Here is a 21,802-nt window from a genome sequence, read left to right on the forward strand (position 1 = left end):
AGAGCTGGGGCTGCTGGACAATGTGCCACACTGCATGGCTTCTTTGGGATTTATGTGAACTGTGGCTACTTTTACAAAGCCCTCTGACATGCTCCTCCCTGCCCTGGCCTTGGACAGGGTCTTTCTAATGTGGGGCATGACCTAAGGGAGGCATGGGCTTGGATTTAACCCAGGAACTCAGGAACTTCCTGAAAGGGACCGGCTGCTGCCCTGGGCTGAGCTCTGAGGTTCCAAGTGGACTTTCTGACCAAGACTGTTACCTGGCCATTGCCTCCGGATTTCTAGAAACTTCATCCAGGGGACATTCCTCCTACCCAATGTCATACCACATGGAGGCCAGTTGGCTCACTGTGGGCCTTCCAGTGACCCAAGACTCCAGCAAGGCTCTGGCCAGGTTGGACCACATTTGGCCGCCTAAGCATGTCAGGTCTGTGTGTGCTGGGGTCCCACGGAGGTGCGTTCATGCACTGTATTTTATATCTTGCCTAGCTCCAAAACCCTGAAGTGGGACTGCAGTGTGTGCCCTGCCCGCTGTCTTTTGCACTTGTGTGTGCATGTGCACACGTGTGGCTAGGGATCATCTCATGTCCCCAGACTTTGTGTGTAGGCAGTCTCATTTTGTCCACTGAGGCAGCGGGTAGAGGTGGCAATGGCCGACGTGGCCCCAGGTTGACAGCTGCTGTCCAGCCAGGGAAAACCACACAGAGGGCTGTGGCAATCACTCAGGTGGACCTGTGCTCCATCCCAGTCCGAGAAAAGTCCCTTCTGGGGTCCCTTCAGCTGAATAAGCAGCTTCACAAGCTGTTTCCCTAAAGCAGGAAGCTGCTCCCATGACTTCACCCTCCCACAGTCTTCTTTCCTCTCCCCAAGTGAACAATGCCACACCAGTGCCAGTACCAGGAGCTATTTCCACTTGTCCGGCTGGCTCCTGGTGGCAGAGCCTAGGATGGAAGCCCACTGTCTGGGGCCTTCAGCCAGCCTGGAGCAGCACCACCGGCCAGCCACTGCCCAGCAAACCCCAACAGAGATGGGGACCTGAGGCCCCGCTAGGGCACAGGACAGCTCACAGAGCCTGCAAAGCCACCAGCTGTAGCATCAGCCAACATCTACCGGTGATTTGATATATCCCAAGAAACCTGACAGAAGCTCATTTCACAGATGAGGAAACTGATGCTCCAAGAAGAAACTTGCCAAAGTAAGTCCTCATGGTAGAGAGAGTTGCCACTGAAACTGTTTCTCAGACAAAGATACTCAGCTGACTGAAGTGCCCCAGCTCAAAGCCAGAGACAATAAAGAATGCCCCCTCTGCCTTGGTGTGTGTCACACTTTACGGGGGCAAGACACGATTGCAAGAGGGACTTTACCTAACAAATGCAATCAGTGTAACCTGGCTTATTGTACCCTCAAGGAATCCCCAACAATAAAAAAAAAAAGAATGCCCCCTCTGGGTGGCGCCTGTGGCTCAAGGAGTAGAGCGCCGGTCCCATATGCCGGAGGTGGCCGGTTCAAACCTAGCCCCGGCCAAAAACCACAAAAAAAAAAAAAAAAAAGAAAGAAAAAGAATGTCCCTCCACATGGACTGGGAGGTGGGCAGGATGAAACAACAGCCCACCACCAACACAGCATGCACCATGGAGGTGCTTTGACCTTATAGACACCCAGGCGGGGGCTGCCACAATCTGCAGCGGAGGAAAGGAAAGCACAGACAGGTTAAGCAATGGGAGCAGGCAGAACTGACACTTGAACCAAGTCTGCCTTGGAAGAGGGATGAATAAATGAGTGAACCAATGAGCCCTGGCCTAGAGCTTTGGCCCTGGCTGCTGTGTCCTTCCCCAGCCCCGGCGCCCACCCCTGTCTGGTCTCAGGATAAGCAGATACCTAGTCATCACTTGACAAGAAGCAGCCATATCTCAGGCCAGAGACAGGGTGGCTTGCAGAGCTAAAGGGATAAGCCGCAGACGGTGTCTGGTTTCCAGGCGGGTCCTATGTCCTTCACACTCCCCTTAACTCACCCAGCAGAGCCATACATTCTGCCCAGATTACAGCAGAAGCTGGGCTTCTCTAAAATGCCTGGACTCCAGCAAGTCCTGCCTGGGAAGAGGGTGCAGGGAGCTTCCTAACTGCCCTTTCTCAGGGCAGCAGGGCCTCCCCCATGTGGACCTACAGGATCTAGAGGCTGCACCATGCAGTGCCCCCCAGACAGTGGCTGTCCACTCAGTTTGCATCCCTGGCGCCTCTACCCAGTTCCCTCCCTCCCAGCTTGGCTCTCCTCATCCACACCACCCCCACCTTTCTCTCTAGCCTGATCTCTCTCTGGAGCCTCCCACCCAGCCACAGGCACCGCAGACTGACTTGCCTGAATTGGAGCTTTGGGCTGTCCTTCCCTGGGTCCACATCTCAGTGGTAGGGGCGCCCTCTGTTTGCCCCAGACCAGGCAAGAAACCATGCACATAGTGTCCTACACCCCACACCTCCCCTCACCCCAGGCACCTAGCCCTCCCTTGGGGCCCACACCTGGCTTTATGCAGTGCTGACTCCACCTCCAAATAAGTCTGTCCTGTGCTGGCCTCGGCCCCTCCCCCCCATGAGGTCCTTGGGTCACCTTCCTCCTGCTCTCCCAACCCTCATGCCCCCCTCAGACTCAGCCCTTAGCCTACACCATGGAAAGGCTGTCCTAAAAACCACTGGTACCCACCCAAGCTCCACTGCAAAAGGTCCACATGCCTGAGCAAGTCCAACCTCTGCCCAGCTAGCACCAGCCCACCCTCCTGCATCTGTCCCCATTTACCCCTGCCCTGAGGCCCCTGCACTGCAGCTGCACTAAAGGCCCTCTATTCCTCAATGATACAGCACCCCAGTCCTTTTGGGCCTTTCCACTTTCTGGCCTCAGCCTGGAAAACCCCTAGTCTCACTCATCCATCAGGACCAGGTCTCTGGGCCCTGCTCAGGATCAGCACTTCTTGTGAGACCCTGGGGAAGTCCCGTCCCCTTCCTGAGCCTAGATGTCCTCATCCATAAAGAGGGTGGCTGGGAGGACCCTGTGGGTACAGAATGAGCAAGCAAGTGGTACCATGGCCCCATCTCCCCCATCTGATGGCATCCACACGGCTTTCTCCCTGGAGTTGGCTGCTCAATACACAAACTGCTTTCTCTGTCACTGTGTCATCGCATCTGTCTCCCCCACTGCCCTTTGACAGCGGGGACGAATCTTAGCATCTCTAAACTTCCAGTGCCTCACCCAGGGCCTGGCATGACGTGGGCACCCAGTGGGAGTTGGGTGAATGACTCTCAGTGAAGGGAGCCCCTGCCACCCTCTTGAAACACCTCTGACCTAGCGCTCAGAATTCCTGCAGACCACACACTGCAGGGTTCTCGGGGCCTTTTTTAAAACTGGGGAAAATCCTATCACCTTTCACTTCTTCCTTTTTGGATAATAAAACCCAATTCTGGAGGAAAAGCATATAGGCACTATAATCATTTTTTCTCTCAGTTAAAGGAATAGCGAGGCATTCGGTTTCTGTGCCTGAAGGCCCTTGGCTCCAGGACCTGGTCCCAGCCTCCTCGAAGATGCAGCTGAGACCCGCTGAGTGCATCCCGCCAGGATGTCCACACTGAGACACAGGGAAGTGACTTGCCAAGCGTGTGCAGCTGGTAAATGGCATGACCTATATTTGAACCCAGAGCCAACTCACCCTGACGGTTGGGTTTTAACATCATTTGATGGGAGTGATCCTTGGTGATCACCACAGAGCCAGGGACAGGTGGGATCTCATTCTGCGAGGAACCTCAGACTCACTAGCAGACCCACCGTCCCGACAACCCCTGTGCTCCTGGAAAATGAACTTGCTCTCTCCGTAAGGCCTTGGCAGGCTCTGCACTTCCTGCCTGGAATGAAGTGCCTCCCAGCAAACTTCTCTCCTCCCTCAGTGCTCACTCTGGGGATCTCCTCCGGGAGCCTTCCTGGACTACCTGGCCAGGTTTCCCGTGCTGTCTCTGCCTAATCATGTGCCTTCCTCTCCCTCATCATGGAGATTTCCTTGAAGGCAGAGACCAAACCCGTCACCTCCATGGCCCCAACAGGTGGCAGAGGAAAGGCCGGGTAACTGGTGGAAAAACTTGAGGCCAGGAGGGAGAAGCCTGGCATCCCCAGCCAGCTCATCCCTGGGGGTGCTGGGGGGAGCCTGAGGCTTAAGGGAAGGGATGGATTTCAGAGCAGAAATCCCTCTACTCCCACATCCTGTCTTAAACCATGGCAACTACCCTGCTAGAGAAGAGGGGAAGGAGAAAGCCAGCAGCAGCAGCCCCCAGGGCTCCAAGGGCTTCAGTGTTTGTAAAAAGCTTGCCCTGGGTCCCAGGGGAGCATCCTTAATCCCACCCAGTAGCCTCTGCACAGGACAAGTTGTTGAGTCATGGCGCCCCTAATTTCCTCTCCTTCCTGCAGGAGGGCGTAGCCAAATCCACTGAGAGAAAGAGAAAGAATTGCTTTTTCTGCTTCCCTTGCAACTTTAGGCGAAGCTTAGGGACGACTCAATGTGAACCGGCTCTGGGCAGCTGCTCTTGCCCCCGCCCCCGAGTGGCAGCAAAGATCCCATCAGGCTGATAGTGCTGGCCACATGTGGAGCCCCCACCAGCAGGTGGTCAAGCCAGCAGTGGTGGCAGAGGTGCAGGCAGGTTGAGTCCCTGGAGCCCAGGCCCCAAAGTCTCTTGGGCTCCCTGTCACTTGCTGGGCACACCCCTGAGGGCTAAGCGGCCAGCTTCAGGCAGCAGAAAAGAGCAACTGATTCCCCACTACAAGAGGCAGGAAAAGGCTGGTACCTTCTGAAGGGGCTCCTGTGAAGCTCTGGGGAAGGTCTGCTCTGCTCTGGCTGGAGGGTGGAGGTGAGCTGATGGGAGCTGCCAGGACCCCGGGGGCCGCGTGGCCTTTCTGTGTCAGGGAGAGTGAAGGAAGAAGGGCCTCTGTCTCTGTATGGGACTTCCCCTTCCCAAGACTCCAGTCCCCAGACACCGCCAAAAGGAAACTCCCCCACCACACACTGCTCCAAAAATAGCTCCGGCTGCCACCTCCACGGCGAATGGAACTTGTCATAGCCGCCACAGAGCTCATTGCTCACCAGGGAGTAGAATCTGATGGCAGCGGCTGAGTGACAGTCTTGGAGCCAAAGCAACTTGGAACACAATCAGAGCCCAGTCCTATTCCTCCATCTCACCTACCAAAAAACTGAGGCAGAAGGGCAAGTGATAGCCCAAGGCACTGATAGCAAGTGGCAGCACAGTCTTTCTTAGCTGAAGATTCAGGATTTGCCACCCCACCCCTTCCCCAGGCTCTATCAGTCCCCCAGGTGCCTACATCGATGGTAGACACCCACCCCTGAGCTCCACCCTACCCATCCCCACTGGGGCTCAGCAAACGCTAATCAGGTACGCTTGTTGTACCTTTAAAAGCTTAACTGTTTCTTTTCCCTCCTTTGTAAGCTGGGCCAAAACTGTTGGTTGCCCATGAGAGATGAGAGCCTTGGCAGGGGGCAGTTCTGGGTTCAAGTCCTGGCAAGTGCCTGTGTTCTCACAGGTAGAACAGAGATAAGAATGCTCTCAATGCCTGAGCTGCTGGCAAGGGAGAGCTGCACGAGTCAAAAGTGCTTAGCACTGGGCCCGGGACGTGACGGACACCCAACTAATGGGGTCACTGTCTGGTTATTATTATTCATGCTCTGTGCCCTCCAAAATGAGAGCACTGAGGACTCCCAAGCGTTTCTGCCTTCTCTTCCTTCCACACATCCCTTCAGCTGCCCTCTCTACGCAGGCCTGGACTGACAGCTGGGGACCCCAAGACGACTCAACGCTTTCGCTCTTACAGAGTCACCAGGAGAGAGGCATGGAACTGACATATACAAGCCAGAAACGAGCAGGAAAATGCCCTGGGGGAAGGACTGATGGCTCCTGCTCCCAGCAAGGCCAGGTCAGGCAGCTTCCGACAACAGGTGGGCTCTGAGGGGGCCCAGAAGGAGGGAGAAGGTGTGGGCCAGAGGCCAAGGGAATTTCCGTAGAGAATGCGGTGGGATCACGGCATGGAGGCTGGACAAACCTCCCTCTCTATGGGAGGAAGTGGAGATGCCGCAGGCCAGCCGCAGCCCTCAGTCCTCAAGAAGGGCTCTCCATGGCCAGTGCCTGCCTCTTTCAGAATGAAAGCCCCCGCTGGGCAAAGCACTTCCATATTCCATCTACTGTCCCACCACTGCTGGGACTGACAGAGGCATGTGGCAGCTCAGCTCCAAAGGACACGCTGAGTGAGATCCTGGCACTGGGCTTGGCCACCTGCTGTGCACCTTCTCCACTGACTGGGCCCAACTGCCAGGCAAATGCCAGGTGTCGGCCCCCTTGGCAGCCACAGCTGGGCCTGAGCCAGCCGTTCCCAGGCCCTCCGGCAAGACTCCTGGCTCAGACGCCCGTGTGTGCAGCACCCCTTGAGGAGGTGGTGGCCACAGACCTATGTCTTCTACAGCCCTGTTAGTGGGCAACAGGCCAGACTGGGGCCTCCTGAGCATCACCAGGAGCCCAAGCACAATTTCCATGTGGCAGAGTGGGGTTTGGTGCACCCGGGCGATGGTGTCTTCTTCATCCAGTCCCAGCACTTCCATGGTGTTCTGGGGCGAGTGCATAATTACAGCCTCTGGGCCCACCCGTGACAGCCTCTGCCCCTTCCTGTGTCACTCTCCTCACCAGGATCCTCACTGAAGCCCAGAGTTGGGCTTGTGAAGTATGTGGTCACTCTTAACCACCTGCAAGTGATTTTGGTTATGAGCGGTGGCATGTGTGGTACCGCGGCCCAGAACTCACATGCCTGGACAGATTTGAAAAAGCTGCAGCCTGTCTCTGGGCCTCAGTTTCCTCACCTACAACATGGGCAGGTCAGACTCCACAGTCTGGTTGGGTCCTTCTTGTGTGATGTTTTTTATAAGGCTGAGAGGGCTTGTGGCTCACTGGGATATTCTGACCCTGGGCTCGAAGATCATGTATCTAATTACATGCTCATTTCTGGACACAAGAATACAGGATGTCCTGGGTCTGGAATGGCTAAGGATGTCTGGTCTCTGGCCTTGGAACACTTGTTGAGCCCCTCAGCACTGGGCAAGGTGCCTCCTGAGTTTCCAGACACTAGCCACAGGGTGGTACTACATATGGGGGTGCAGCACACAGAGCACCCACTAAGTGTCAGGTGTGAGGCCACATCCTTCGGTCAACAGCTTGTACGCTCACAAAGCAATGCTGTCAGGCAGACAGTGTATCCATTTGACAGATGAGGACACGGAGGTTCAGAGAGGTCATGGGACCTGCTGGGACGCTGAGAGAGCATAGATGGGAATACAGGCCTGAGCCCTAGCCTAGACACCTCTGCAGCGTATACAGAGCCTCCTGCCCTCAGCGAAGGAGCCAATGGGGGTGGGGGCAGATCAAAGTGATCAACTGTGTTGCAGAATCACGGCAGGGGCCTCTGATTCCAACCTGGAGCACTCCAGGGGATTTTAGGGAGGCGGCACATCTGACTGGGCAGGGAGGTGGTGGAGAGGCAGGTCTGCGCAGGCTGGAGTCTGAGAACCTCCAATTCAAATCCTGTGCAGCCATGGCAGCCTGGCCCCCTTCCACGGTTATCTTTTTGCAATTCCCTCCTCTGTAAACTGGAGATCATGGAACCCCTTTAGTGAGGCTGCTGTGAAGCCCAAGTGAGGTATTTAATATCAGGGCCCAGGAGACACAAGAGACACACAATGCGGATCCTACTACTATCCTGATCACTGTCATCATAAACAACCGGCATTCATTCAACAGCGGCATTTCTGCACCAAATATTTTTGGCAACCCCCTTTCTAGGGGACCCCAGATTTGTGGACAACCAACACCTTGCCTGTGGAGGTGACAGGAGGTGTCCAGGGCTTCTAGGGGATCTCATTGTCAGGAAGATGAGAGGCCACACCAGTTCCAGGGCTTCATCTTCCCAGAAGCTGGGAAGTGATGGCAAAGCATTTCACAAAGTTACCAGGGCAATGAATCTGAGCTGGTCCCCTCCCCCCACTGTCTCAATAAAATAAATCTTGGCCCTCCACTGGTGAGAGACCCTATATATTTACATGATGCTCCTGTCTCCTGATCACAGGGCATGTGGTTCCAGCAGGCAGCTTGTGGCAGGGATGACAGTGGTCCTAGGAGAGTCACTATTTTCCAGCGACTTTTATTGTCCATTATATCCTGGTGTTTACAGGGCTCTGCTCCGGGCCTGGCAGGACTATCGCACACGGTGGGGCTGATAGGCCTTAATATTCCAGTCGCAGACTCGCAGATCCCAGCCGAGTCTCATCTATCTATCCGACCAAGTCTCTGTGCGACACTGAGACCCCACGGAGCTCTAGGGCCTCTGGTGGGGAGGCCTGTGGGACCCTGGAGGCACAGGTATCCCCACCCAAGCCACCAGTTTAGTTTCAGTCCAGGCACACTCCTAACTCGGTGGCCTTCCCTGGCATGGGAGTGGCTGACCAGAGGGGAGGGGTACACAGAGGTGCTGACCTGGTAACTACTGGCTTGTGGGGGCTGCTTGTCGAATTTTCAGGGATTTTGTGATAGTATCACACTGGTTGCTCGAAATCAGACACAGAAGGAATATTTACATTGTGGACACAGGCAAATGCTACAAATCAGGGGTTTATTTACAAATCCCCCTCTCCTCGGACCTGTTCCTTAAACATTCACCAGCCTAGGAAGGGGCGGCCAGGGGACTAAGAGTCACAGTTGTAAATCCTGACGTCCTCAACCACTTGCTGTGTAACCTGAGGTAAATTATTTCAATTTATTTTTTGTCTCTCAATCATATGGAAACAAAGTTATTTCACTTTCTGAGCCTCAGCTTCCTTATCTGTAAAATGGACCATCCCTAAACTCCTGGGGCTGTTGTAAGGATAACAGCATCCTATGGAAATTTCCGTGGTTGATGTTTGGGATGTAGTAGGTTACTACCACCATTAATATTATCACTAATATCAATAGTTTATGAACAATAACTATTACCATTCATTTATTCAACATTCACCAAGAACCTACTCTGTACCTGTCCTGGGTGACAGGACAAATTCTCCAGGGCAGTTCTTGATGGCCTGCAGAGGGATTTTTGCCTATACCATCTTAGGGAGCCTTACGACAACCTTGAAAGGTGGGTAGAGTGGGCATGATGCCTATTTTGGGGATGAGGGAACAGGTTGTACCTTGCTAAGGCCTGTGCCAGGGGACAACAACGCAAGGCTCAGCCCCAGGTCTGCCCCCTCCTGCTATAAGCTTACTGTGGTCTCCATCTCTGATGGTGACAGGCTGACCTAAAAGTGAGCTCATGCAGAGGACAAGCAGACCCAGGGGGTTGGGTGGGACTCCAGTGTAGGATCCTGTGTTCCAGCCTCGGCTAGGTGGTCGCCCTCTTCCAAGTCTGTCCATGCTCTCTGTGCCCAGTATCCCCACCAAAATGCTGACAGGGATGCATTCTGGATCCTCCAGACCAGGCATCCTCAAACTTTTTAAACAGGGGGCCAGTTCACTGTCCCTCAGACCGCTGGAGGGTCGGACTATAGTTTTAAAAAAAAACTATGAACAAATTCCTATGCACACTGCACATACCTTATTTTGAAGTAAAAAAACAAAACGGGAACAAATACAATCACACCTCCTCATGTGGCCCGCAGACCGCAGTTTGAGGACCCCTGCTCCAGACCCTGATGTCCAAGAATCGTTCTCTAGGCTTCCTGGCTTAGATAAGTTTCCCTCTATTCCCTATGGCCAGGGAGGATTTGGACATACCATCTTCAGCTGTGCCCCAGCTGGATCCGGGGTGAGCCAGAGCCTCCCAGGCAGGAAGGAAGAGGGGAGGGAGGCAGGGTGGGGCTCTTACACACTTACGCTAGGCTTGTCATCTCACCTTGCCAGGTAGGACTCACACACCCATTTCACAGATGAGGCGACTGAGGGTCAGAAAGGGGTGGTACTTCCCCAGTGTTAACAGACTAGATTCACACCCTAGGGTGGTGGCCCCCAGAGCTCACTGCTGGGGTGCTCAGCGCAAGTCAGGAACTACCAAGACCCCCAGGTCTGATGCCCTGGGGCCTGCAGATAGGACACTACCAGCAACCAGGCCTCAGCCACTGGCTGAGGAACACTGCCATGAAAAAGAGAGCTAGAATAGTACAGGCAACTCGGATGACTCACGTAACTTTTGACACCAGGAGGTGGGTGGAAGCGGGGTGGGTTTCACTTCACTCCTTAGAAGGATGCGTCACTACTTTGTTTAGTCAGCACTCACCCTCCAATCATCAACAGCGACCTGCGTTCACTGTGCCACCTCTTGGCTGGCTTGTCCCCACAGTATCACAGATGGGCAGGTGGAAGCACCTCTCTGTCAACAGGGGACACCTCCTCATTTTCCAGATAGGGAAGCAATTTGTGTGTGTGTGGGGGGGGTGGTGGTGGTGGTGGTTAGTTCAGGGACACACAGCAGGGACATAAGTCTTCAAACTCCTTTGTCAAGAGGTTAGTATTTTTATTTGCATGGATAGGAAAGGAGAGACCCTGGGGAACTTTGAAAGTAGGAGGCGGGTGAACAGCTGAACAGAACTGCAACGAGGCCCCCAGCCAGCATACAGAGGTTTCAGACATTCTGTGCAGTCGGAATTCTTGTGGGCTGAAGGGTCACGCGATTTCCTTTGCAAGAGGCAGAGTTGAAACAGTCTGACTGAGGAGGAAAGGGGGAGGAGGAAACTGTCCATGAGACTAAGAATCATGAGTTTCAGCCCTGGCTGCCCCAGTGACTAGCTGAGTGACCACAGATGAGTGCTTTGCCATCTTTTGGCCTCAGTTCACCCTTATTTATTTACTATGCACCAAGCATTGTTCTATGCACTTAAATGTTAACATACTTAAACATCATAACAGCTCTGTGAGACAGGTGCACTGTTGTCCCCATTTTACAGAAAGAGGAAACTGAGGCATAAAGGTACAGTGCCCAATACAGGTGGAGGAACTGGGATTTGAACCCAGGTCACGTGGCTCCAGAACTCACTCCCCTAACCACTCAGGGGCATGGCCCTCCAGGATGCAGCAGGTGCTGACTGCTGTCTGGTGTCCCTCCTGTTCTAAAAAGACTTCACATCTGTGGCGGAAAAGCCATGGAGCCAGCAGGCCTGTGTTTGGAGATATTGAACCGCCCTCCTCAATCTCAGCTGCTGCTCCGATCTGCTGCCTTTTCTGGGAACTCTGATTTCTTCAGTTCGCTCAGTAGCCTTTATGAACGAGAGCCCAGGAGATCCTCGGGAGGCTCCCCGGGTCACAGCAGCCATCGACCCACCTCTTTGAGCCTCGCTGAGAGCCTCAAGTCCAAGCAGGAATGGACGACCCCACTCTGATGTCCATTTTGGAGTTTTACACTCAGGTCAGCCTCTGGGACAGCAGGAGGGAGACTGCCATTCAGGCATCCAGGAAAGAGAGGAAAAAACATCTATTCATAGCCAGACAGAGCCTGCTCTGTGGAAATGATGCTACCGACGTGACAAGCGGCCCAGCAGTGCAAGGGATTCCCGAAAAGCCTGACCTTGGAGCATCCACGTGGAAAGCTCAAAGGCTTGGGTGGTCACCAAGCTTTTAAAATATGCCTGGATGTTCAACCATGTAATTCCCCAGGGAATACAGTTCTGACCCAAAACCTGGGCTTGCCTTCCAAAACAAAATTCTTCAGACAACAGACATTTCTTGGCATTGACAAACAGCCTGTTGGTCTCTCCTCTGCTATCCCCTCTCAAGTAAAGGATACTCATGCTAAGAACAGTCAGAAGATCCATGTGCTCCCACCCCATGGCACAGACGGGGCCACACATTTGGGTCCACTGGCTCACCCCAAGAGGTGGGCATTACTACCTTCATCTTGCAGATGAGGAAACTGAAGCTAAAAGAGATGTAAATTTATACAGCTGCGAAACGGCAGATGTGGGGGCTTCAAATTGGTGCCAATCTGTACAGCACTAAAGTGGAGAAGAATCTCAAAGGAACCTGATGTCTGTGTCACTTCAGTCACGGAAGTGCAGAGAAAGTTCTGTGGGGCAGTGCACACCAATCCTCCATCCCTGGACACATCCATTCTCCCCTCCACAGACTAGGGGAGAATTCCCGCCAGGGCAGGTGGGGGAGGGCAGGGCCCAAACGGCCATGCAGGCTAGCCCAACCACAGTTGGGATAACTCCACAGAGGCTGCCTCAGTCCTGTCTTTTTAGACAAGAATTCATTGGCTGGGAATTTTGTGTTGAACACCCAGAACATCCCCTGAGCTTTGTTCATACTGTTGGCATCAGCATCGAATAGTCATTAAACTTGCCTGCCATCACTGCCCCACTCCCTTCTATTCTGGGAGCAGTGAAGACCTTGAGTCTACTCGTCTGAGGTCTCACCAGACACCTCAAGAAGACCCTAAAGAGTCCACCAGGCCACATCCTGTATTTTAAAGATGAGGGAACCAAGGCATGGGGAGGTGATTTAATTATTTGCTCAATCAACAAACACCTACAGGGCACAGGACCTACCCTTGTCCCAACCTCAGTGGGGCTCTTTGTTCAGAGACTGCAGCCTCACAAACCAAGAACTCCAACCCAGTGTGTCTGCTGCTCTGCACACCAGTGTGTGGGAACATGGGGAAAGGCACATGCAGCCTACCTGGGAGTGTGGGAGTGTTCCCTCAGACCAGGAAGCAGCTCTGAGCAGAGGAACAGGTACAGGACACTCCAGGCAGAGGGCACAGCATGTACAAAGGCCTGGCGGCCAGGCAAGCTTGCAACTGTGCACTAGAGGCCCGAATGGCAGTGGTGGCATCAGGTCTGCAGAGGGGAGGGGCACTCAGGAAGTAGAATCCACAGGGTACCTCAACCACCTGCACATGGTTGGTGCAGAGCCGGGGCCAGAACCCAGCTTCCCAGGCCCCCTTCCATGCTGCTCTGCACACCACCGCCTCCCATGGTACCAAGCACGGAACAATTTCACCAACAGGCCATGTGATGCATCATCAATCCCACGATGCAGAGATGCAGCTCGGCAGCATCTTCACTCCACCCAGAGCGACATGCACACACTCAGCCTCCTCATCCTACCCCGGTCATCTCAGCTGTGTCCACCAGGACGGGGGAAGGACAGCCCTCTGCTCCAGAGGCCATGTCGAGGCCCCATCTCAGGTTCCAGGCTCCAAGATAACTTCTCCTATGCAATCAGTCTTTATCAAACACCTACTGTGTGTCAGGCCCCATGAGAGGCATGGGAAGGGCTCACAAAAGGTTGTCACAACCTCAAACTCACCTCCTTGTCCCCAGTCCCTCTGAGATGGGCAGGGCTGGAACTGGTGCTCCTACTTGACAGGAGTGGAAAAGCAAGGCTCAGAGATGCTCTGGGACGCCTTGTTCAAGATCACTCAGTTAGGAGCTGTTGGGGCTGAAACGTCTGACCCCAGAGTCTTTGCCAAGATAGATAAGGGCCCCTGGGAGAATGGAGAAGGCTGGATTTCCTCCTTTACACCCTATAGGCTGTCCTTTACCCAAGCAGCAGGAGGAGGCTGCTGGTGGGCACTGCCAGTAATAGTGGGGCTGTGTCATTACCAGCCCAAAGGAGCAACGCCAGTCCTGGTAGGTTTTACTGAGCACTCAGAGCTGACTGATGCCACCAAAGGACTCAGTGCTGATGGTCTGTGGCAACAAAAGCCTATGGTACTGAACTTGTCTACTCTTCTTTCAGGCCTGTATTAAAGCGTTTAGATGTGCCTAGAAGACAGGGAGTCAGGGGGAGCTGGCTCTTCCCTGAGTCGATTCAGCAGGGGTGATATAACCTACCCCTGCAGCCCCAGCCTGGTCCTCCCGAGACTTGGCTCCTGTGTGTATCTGTCTCCTCCCCAGGAATGTCACCAGGCCCACTGGATCCACCAGCCTGTCCTCCTCATCCCTCATGCCCCCTGCACTGGGTTGAACAGTGTCCTCACAAAACTCATGTCTACCTGGAACCTGGGAATGGGATCTTCGCAAGCAGGGTCTTTGCAAATGTAATCAAGTTAAGTGGAGGTCACATGAGATTGCAGTTGGCTCAAATTCAATGACTAGTATCTTTATAAGAAGGAAAGTGTTGGGCAGCACCTGTGGCTCAAGGAGTAGGGCGCTGGTCCCATATGCCAGAGGTGGCGGGTTCAAACCTAGCCCCGGCCAAAAACCAAAAAAAAAAAAAAAAAAAAAAAAAAGAAGGAAAGTGGACACAGACAAGGAAGAATACCATGTGGTGACAGAGGCAGAGGCTGGAGTGATGTGTCTACAAGCCAAAGAACTCCAAGGACTCCAGCAGAAGCTAGGAAGCTAGGAAGAGGTATGGGACAGATTCTCCCTCTGGGGCTCCCACAGGAACCAACGCTGTCCACAATGTGGTTTCAGGCATCTGGCATGGGAGAGAACTAGGAGAGAACAAATTTCTTGTTTTAAGCCTCCCAGCTATGGTCATTTGTTATAAGAGCCCCAGCAAACTAATACACCCCACCCCCATACCCAGGCAGAGCCAGGGGTCACAGGTAGCCATGACTTGATGGTTCTCAATACACTGGAGTCTCCCTTGGGCTCTGCTTTTGCCTCTGGCCTGCAGAGGAAGCACAGCCCTGGGGATTTCACAGACCAGAAAAGCCTCCCCCACGTTTTGAAGACAGACATATGGTTACCAACATTTTCTGGCATGTAAAATAAAATTTCCATCAATTACCACCATCCTTCATAAAAGAAAGGACACCTGACATTGAAAGTAGTGAATGTCAGGCCAGGCCTTTTGTCCCTCATTTCATCGTGGACTGGCAGGGACTTCATGCAGCCCCAAGCCCAGCCTGGGTCTGGGATTTGGGAACCAGTGAACTTCAGCCACTGTGGTTGGTAACGTTTCTCAATCCTAAATGAGAAGAAGTATGGCTGGCCTCCCCTACTCTCCAATAAGTACAAAAAAGGGGTTTTTTTCGGTCTCAGAAATTTGGCCAGTGTGTTCCAGTGAACCTGAGGGTAAATCCAGTTAACCCTCTAAAGACTGGACAATCTCCCACTCCACAGGAGGGGAACCCCTCAGGCCGGTCAATGAGATTAGTCCTTTGGCAAAAAGAAAAAGAAAATAAAAATGAAAAGCAGGGGAGGGAGTCAGAAGCACTGACCCACCTCGTGATAAAAGCAAATTGTGAAACTACACACAATGCGCAGGCACCATGGGCCGAGGACTCCTGCTCTCTTCAGGGTCACTTCGTAAACCTGCGCCCAGCCACAGAGGGAGAGAGGCTGGATGCCTGCTGCGCCGGGAGGAACTTTCAGAACACATGGCCTTGAGGGCCTGATGACCATCACTCCTGCTCAGGAAACTCCATGCCCACATCTGCCCCCAGGTACCCAGCACCAGGAGAGCAGCCCAGGACCAACAGTGTGAGGAATACCTCTTTCCCAGCAACTCAACATCTCCAGGGATGCTCTGGCCCCTGGGAACATGCTCTAGAGTTCTTGGGCCAAGACAGTCTCAGTGTGGGCCTAAGCCTCACTCTGATGATAAGGCCTGACACTGTTGACTTCCAGGGCTGGACTCCATCTCCCCTCCCTCCCATTCTACACGCCCAGGCTGGGGGCAGGGTGGGCCCCAGTTCTCATGAAGCCAGGAAACACACTCTTTTCTGGGCTAAATGCCCAGATTCCTTGAGCAGTCACAGGACACACTTTTTTTGAGCTGATCCAAAGCCACAAGTACGGGCTGGAACTTTGTTTGGGCTGTGTGGATCTCCAGACAAGCACACCTGGGATTCCAGGCTCAAAGCTGGTCAGTGAGAGAGGCCCCTGTTGACCCTGCCCTGGCACATGATCAAGGGACAAACCTCTCCTCTGTGGGCCTCAGTTTCCTTTTTTGAGAAAATGAGGGTTAATTCATTCCACCTTCATTTGTCAAGCATTTCTTGAGAGGCTCACGGAGGCTGGCACTGTCCGAAGGGCCAGGAACACGGGAGTGGACAAGACAGAGAGGGCCCTGATCTCTCAGAGGTTTCGAGCAGCCAGGAGGTAGACAGAGACATAAGAGCAGACACAGTCATGTGAGGCGCCAGTAAGTGCTATGACGGAAATGCGGTCCAGGAGTGGGTCAGGTAGCGCGAATAAGGGACCCACCTTCACAGAGTTGGGCAATTACGTCAGACCATGCAGGAAGCTGCTTAGCACATAATCAGCACCCAGCGGCTGGAGGGGTGCTGCTATCTCCTGGCCCACAGGAGAGGCACTGTAGTTAGACAGTAAAAGGCTCCTGGTCGGCCAGCCAGGAGGCCGGCACTTACACCAGATTACACCAGATAAAAATAGTAGGTACAGGGCGGCGCCTGTGGCTCAGTGAGTAGGACATCGGCCCCATATGCCGAGGGTGGTGGGTTCAAACCCAGCCCCGGCCAACCTGCAACAACAAAAAAATAGCTGGGCGTTGTGGGGGGCGCCTGTAGTCCCAGCTGCTCGGGAGGCTGAGGCAAGAGAATCACATAAGCCCAAGAGCTGGAGGTTGCTGTGAGCCGTGTGATGCCACAGCACTCTACCAAGGGCAGTAAAGTGAGACTCTGTCTCTACAAAAAAAAAATAGTAGGTACAGGGTAAGAGAATCTTATTCCCAGAAATATGGAGACTGAGTTGGCTGAGGGCCTGATTTAGCCCCATGTTTTCCAGGGAGCTCCCTGCTCTGCCTTACCCCAGCGCTCCCTCCTGTTTTTCAGGAAAGCTACGTCACTGACTAGCCCCCCCAAAGCAGTCAAAGCCATCATTCTCCCACCAGCAGGACTATTCCCACAGGCAGATGTTCTCTCTGGAGCTAGGCCAGAATTTAAATCTGGGACCCTCCACCTATTTGTGGTAAACCCTGCCCAAGTTTTCATCACCTCTCTGAGCCTCGCTTATGTAATCCAAAAGACAGGAAGAAGACCTATCTAAAATGAGATGGTGGGTGAAGTACCTAGGAGGCCTGAATAGTGCTGGGTCCCTCTCCAGCACTGTGGGGAGAGGGTGCGTGACATGAGGGGAACTCCCAGGGGGGTGGGGAATCAGATGTGGCATGAAGACCAGCCAGGAGGCTCCTCTACTGGGTGTCTTAGCCAAGACCCTCAGCCTCTCTGAACCTCAGTCTCCCCAGCTATGAAGTGGGTTGGGTGATGATGAGACCCCAGCCAGTATTGGACACAAGTCTCTTCACCCCAATTCACTCATTCAACCTAAAAATATTCTGACTGCGTCTCAAGTGGGTGCTACATCCAGTGGGGGTGGGGGGTGGGGAAGGGGCATGGCTGAGGTCCTTGTTGGTGGGCAGAACCCAGTCCCCTCCAGAATCACCCTGATGTTACCTGGCTCTGGGAGGGAGTAAGCAGGGACTAGCCTGGACTCATCTTCTCAAACAATCTAACCTCTGTAGAAAAAGACTCTTGCACAGAACCTGGGAATAGCCAGCTCAGCCTCAAGGCACTGCCTACCCCACCACACTGCCCCAGACCAAATATGACCCTATCAGCTCCCCTCACTGCAGGGGACATTCCCAGTCACCTGGGGGCACTTAACATGCCACAGAGTCATCCAGTCATGCGTCACTTAACAGCCAGGATACATTCTCAGAAATGTGTCCTTAGGCGATGTCAGCGTCACATCACAGAGTGCACTTATACAAACCAGGGTGGTACAGCCTCCTAACACGCACAGCTCCTAGGCTACAGACCTGTTTAGCACATTACTGGCCCAAATGCTGTTAGCACTTGTAATACACTGGTAGTATTTGTGTATCTAAACCTATAGAACAGTAAATATACAATATTATAATCTAGGGGACCCATATCATCTATGTGGTCCATCACTGACCAAAATGTCATTTACGTGGCACATGACTGTATTAAACTCCAAGCTGCTTGTTTTCACAGCTTCACCTCTGACTTCTCCAGACCAAAAAATAAATCAATAAAGGGAGAATTGGAATTCAATCTCAGTGACAACACAATCATTCCCCAGGAGGCACGTTAGAACCAGGGCTCTTGCAGATTAACGAGGCAGTCTGGAAATCTGGGGAAATAAATGTATTTTGTGGCAGCCGACGTGAATGGGCCCCAGCCCTGGCTGATGCACCCCCATTAACTCATCCCCAGGAATCAAAACAGCTTCTCTGACGGGAAGACAAAAATGGCATGCAGAAATCCGGATTTAGGGAAAATAACACATCCATGGCACTTTTTTCCCTTTCCCGAAGCAGCGCTGCGAGCTTCACATGTTTTATCATTTATCCTCACATCATCCCCAGCAAGCTGGTAGGCGTCAGCTGGTGTTTCACAAGAACACGGTGAGAGAGGCTGAGGGCGCCAAGGTGAGGAGCCTCCGGCCTCAACACCCAGCCAGGAAGGGTGGGGTGGGAGAGAGCCAAAGATTCTTTCTGGGTGGAATTGTGGCCTCAGAAAACTGAGAGGCTCTGGGAGAGTCCACAGCAGCATTAAGGCCAGGGCCTTTTCGCAGCCTCCCAGTCTCTCCGGCCTTAACACCACCATTTTCCACACATGCCCCCAGAAACACATTGCTAAAACCTCTAGCTGACCACATCTTCCTCCCTTGTCAACCTTCGGGGCTTCCAGATAGGCCTGCCCGTCTGACCCCAATCCCAGGTGACAACTGTCCGCCACCGTGTCGGCTCCACAGAGCCTCTTCGTGTTCTGCCATGGCTGTTCCCCATCTCCGGGCCTCAGCTCGCAGTGTCGGGTGGAGCCCTCTCCGCCTGGCTCACTCCTACCCATCCTTGACGGGATCAGCTCGGGTGCTTCCAGGGGAGACAAATCTGGGCTCAAATCCTCACAGCGCAACTTGGGTAAAGTGCTTTCCCTCTCTGAGCCATGGGTTCATTTATAAAATGGAGCTATTTACAGATGAGGACAGTGCATGTGAACTCCCGATGGGTGCTCTGATGAAAAGGTGGTAACAGCAGCAAGGGGAAGAACTGCTTTTAAAAGATGGTGAATATTTCTAGTATATTAATAACAACACACTGTGAGGAGGACTGGCATCTGTGGAGGAGGCGCTGGCGGAGGGCCAGGCTCAGGCAAAACTTCCCTCTCCAACACTCCAACGACATGCATACTGCTCACGCTAAGTCACTGAGACACAACAGCCTTTTGATTGGGACTCATTATCACTTCATGAGCCTTCTTATTTTCCCCTCATTCCTAGGTTGACCCCTGGTTTCTGTGGGCCTCAGCCTCATCCCACCCCTACCCCAGGAATTGAGGACCAAGGACCAAGGAGTCCAAAGACTCTCCAAGGAGTGCTCCTCCCTGACTCAGTGATGAGGACATTTGAGACTGGGGCCCCATCCCACCTGCACCCCAGACACTTACCAGGAAACCATTCCTGAGACCATGCGGCAGTTTAAGCCACAGAACATTCTTTATAACCTTCAGCCCTGATTTCTTTGCTCTCTGACTCAGAAGAGGAGCCCCAACTGCCAACAGTAGGCCTGAGCCCTGCCTAAGTCACCCCGTCCCCATACCTCAGCCTCCAGTGGACACACCCTGCCCAGAATCCTTCCAAACACCCACATTCCACAGATCAAACACAACTGTCTGTCCCTAAAAGAATCACCTGTAACAAGCATGACAGGCACGCAAGTCACAATATTTCTGCCACACAGGGCAGTTTCCATCTGTCCAGCTGATCAATTTGCCCCCAAAAGAGACCTAGGCTTTGGACGTGGCATCTAAGTCTCTGCATCTCAGCTGTCCCTGGGGACACAAGACCTGATAAACAAATGGGGGAAGAGTTGCTCCCACCCCCTCGTTCCTGTCACCAAGGCCTTCACTAGGCAGAGCCCTGGGAAGGACATTGGGACCACAGAGGAAAGTGGGCCTATTCCAGCCCTGGAGAGGGTCCTGGTCCAGGGAGCTGACCTGTCAGTAGGCCTCACCAGGTGGGGAGCTGTGTCAGGGAGTGAAGTGGGGATGAGGGGAAATTCTTCCATAACAGCAGTCTTGCTTCAGGACCCCTGCTCAGAAGGGGCTCCAAGCAGGGGACCTTAAGCAGTGTCCTAAAGTCAGAGGAGATTCCTCAGAGGTGGCAATGTTTGAGAAGTGAGACAAAAAGCATTAAAGACCCAGACAGCCTGCAGCTCAGTCCAACACAGGACAGGTGCCCGCAGCAGGATGAGGGGAGATGGTGTGTGAATGCCAACCCTGTTACCTTTGGGTTCTGGGCTCCATTACCATCGTCAACTCAGTCACCCCTCACCACAGTCCTATGAAAAGAATGACCTTCATCTGAAAGATGAGGAAACTAAGGCTCAGAAAGGTGAAGCTATTTACTTAAAGACACCCAGCAAATCAGTGGCATGAAGGGGAAGGCCCTGGTTTAAATATGTGGATACTTAGATAGCATCCCCAGAAATTGAAAAACGTTTTTAAAAACATTCACTGTAAAAGAATTCCAACTGATGGCTCTTTTGGTGGCCACGGAGGCTTCATCGATCCTCCCTTCTGGTATCTGTGTGGGAATGTGGTCCATTGTTCCTGGAGTTTACAGTATGAGGCGGCACACAATTAACAAGTACAAGGTAGGACAGGTGCTCCTGGGGTGCGCACTCAGGCTGAGAACTGTACTTCGTTCTGGCCCTTTTCGCACCTAACTTCTCCTTCTGTACACCCAGCAGACATTACTAATCAATCACACAGTCTCCAAGGCCTTCTTAACATGGTATCTCAGGTAGCCACTACCAACTGATCAGAGTGCTGGCACTGGAGATGACCATTATTGCCAGGCATGCTGCAAAAGGGCATGCAGGACAGAAGGCAGAATGAGTCAAGAAAGTCAGCTCCCTACTTCCCTCCTTCCTTCCCAGGGTTGTGGGCCCCTGAAATTCCACTGGATGTCATCCTGATCCTAAGACGCTGGGAAGTCAGCTCACTTTCACTCAGAATCAGAGCTCAGGCACAGCAGTTTGGTGACAGGCAGCTGGACTGCAAGTCCTTAACTCTGCTACTTCCTGGAGCCTCAGTGGGGGACACAGCTGGTTCTCCAGGAAAATGGACAGATGAAGGTTCAAACCCCAAAGCTACTGCTTATGAGCTGTGTGACTCACAACAAGTTCTGGACTCCCTGGGCTTCTGCTGTTCCATCTAAAAATGGGGCCAAAGAGAGCCACTCCCCAAGTAGTCGAAACAGTGCCAGGCATATGTGAGTGCCCCATAAATGCTGGGTCCCTGCCTTCCTATCCTCTGAACTCAAGGGACTTTGGTGCACAGGTGACAAGCCTTGCTCACATCCATCGCTGGGGCACCATCACATGCCCTGTCATGATAAGGCTCACAGGGATGAGAGCAGGCCCCACAGCCCTTTTCCTCTAACACCCAAGGAAGCATCCATTTCTAAGAGTTTCCTCTGTGTCGTTTTTTTCTTTGCCTTCCCCTCTAAGCAAAACTGCTTGGCGGCCAATCCTGCCTCTGTCCCCAAGGCAGTTCCAAAGGGCCCATCTCATTCTGCAGAAGTGATGGTGGTAATTCCATTAATGGGAGGCAAGATGAATGGTACCCTGTGCCCAGTGCATGAGGCAAGACAGAGTGGGGGGGCCCTGAGGGGGGAAGAAAGTGCTGCTAGAACTCACATTCCTTTGAGGCCTTATTAGGTCTTGAAAGAGCCACTGCACTCGCTAAAACCTGCTTTTGCCAGCAGAAGCCTCATTTTACAAATATACAACAACAACAACAAAAAAA

At 53.1% G+C, this 21,802-nt stretch overlaps 1 protein-coding gene across 3 annotated transcripts in view; it reads right to left on the minus strand.

The window, feature by feature from the left end:
• The window catches only part of NEK6 (NIMA related kinase 6), an 85,961-nt gene that overhangs the window by 49,045 nt on the left and 15,114 nt on the right, over nucleotides 1-21,802 (minus strand). Inside the window, exon 1 of one of the 3 annotated variants that reach the window (XM_053563025.1) lies at nucleotides 4,816-4,963. The exons of the other annotated variants lie outside the window; for them this stretch is intronic. The gene's annotated coding sequence lies outside the window, so the exon portion shown is untranslated. Of the gene's footprint in view, nucleotides 1-4,815; nucleotides 4,964-21,802 lie in introns of those variants that run through there. 3 annotated transcript variants of the gene reach the window in all.

The sequence above is a fragment of the Nycticebus coucang genome, chromosome 2 (genome assembly GCF_027406575.1).
Source record: "Nycticebus coucang isolate mNycCou1 chromosome 2, mNycCou1.pri, whole genome shotgun sequence".
Taxonomy (NCBI): Eukaryota; Metazoa; Chordata; class Mammalia; order Primates; family Lorisidae; genus Nycticebus; species Nycticebus coucang.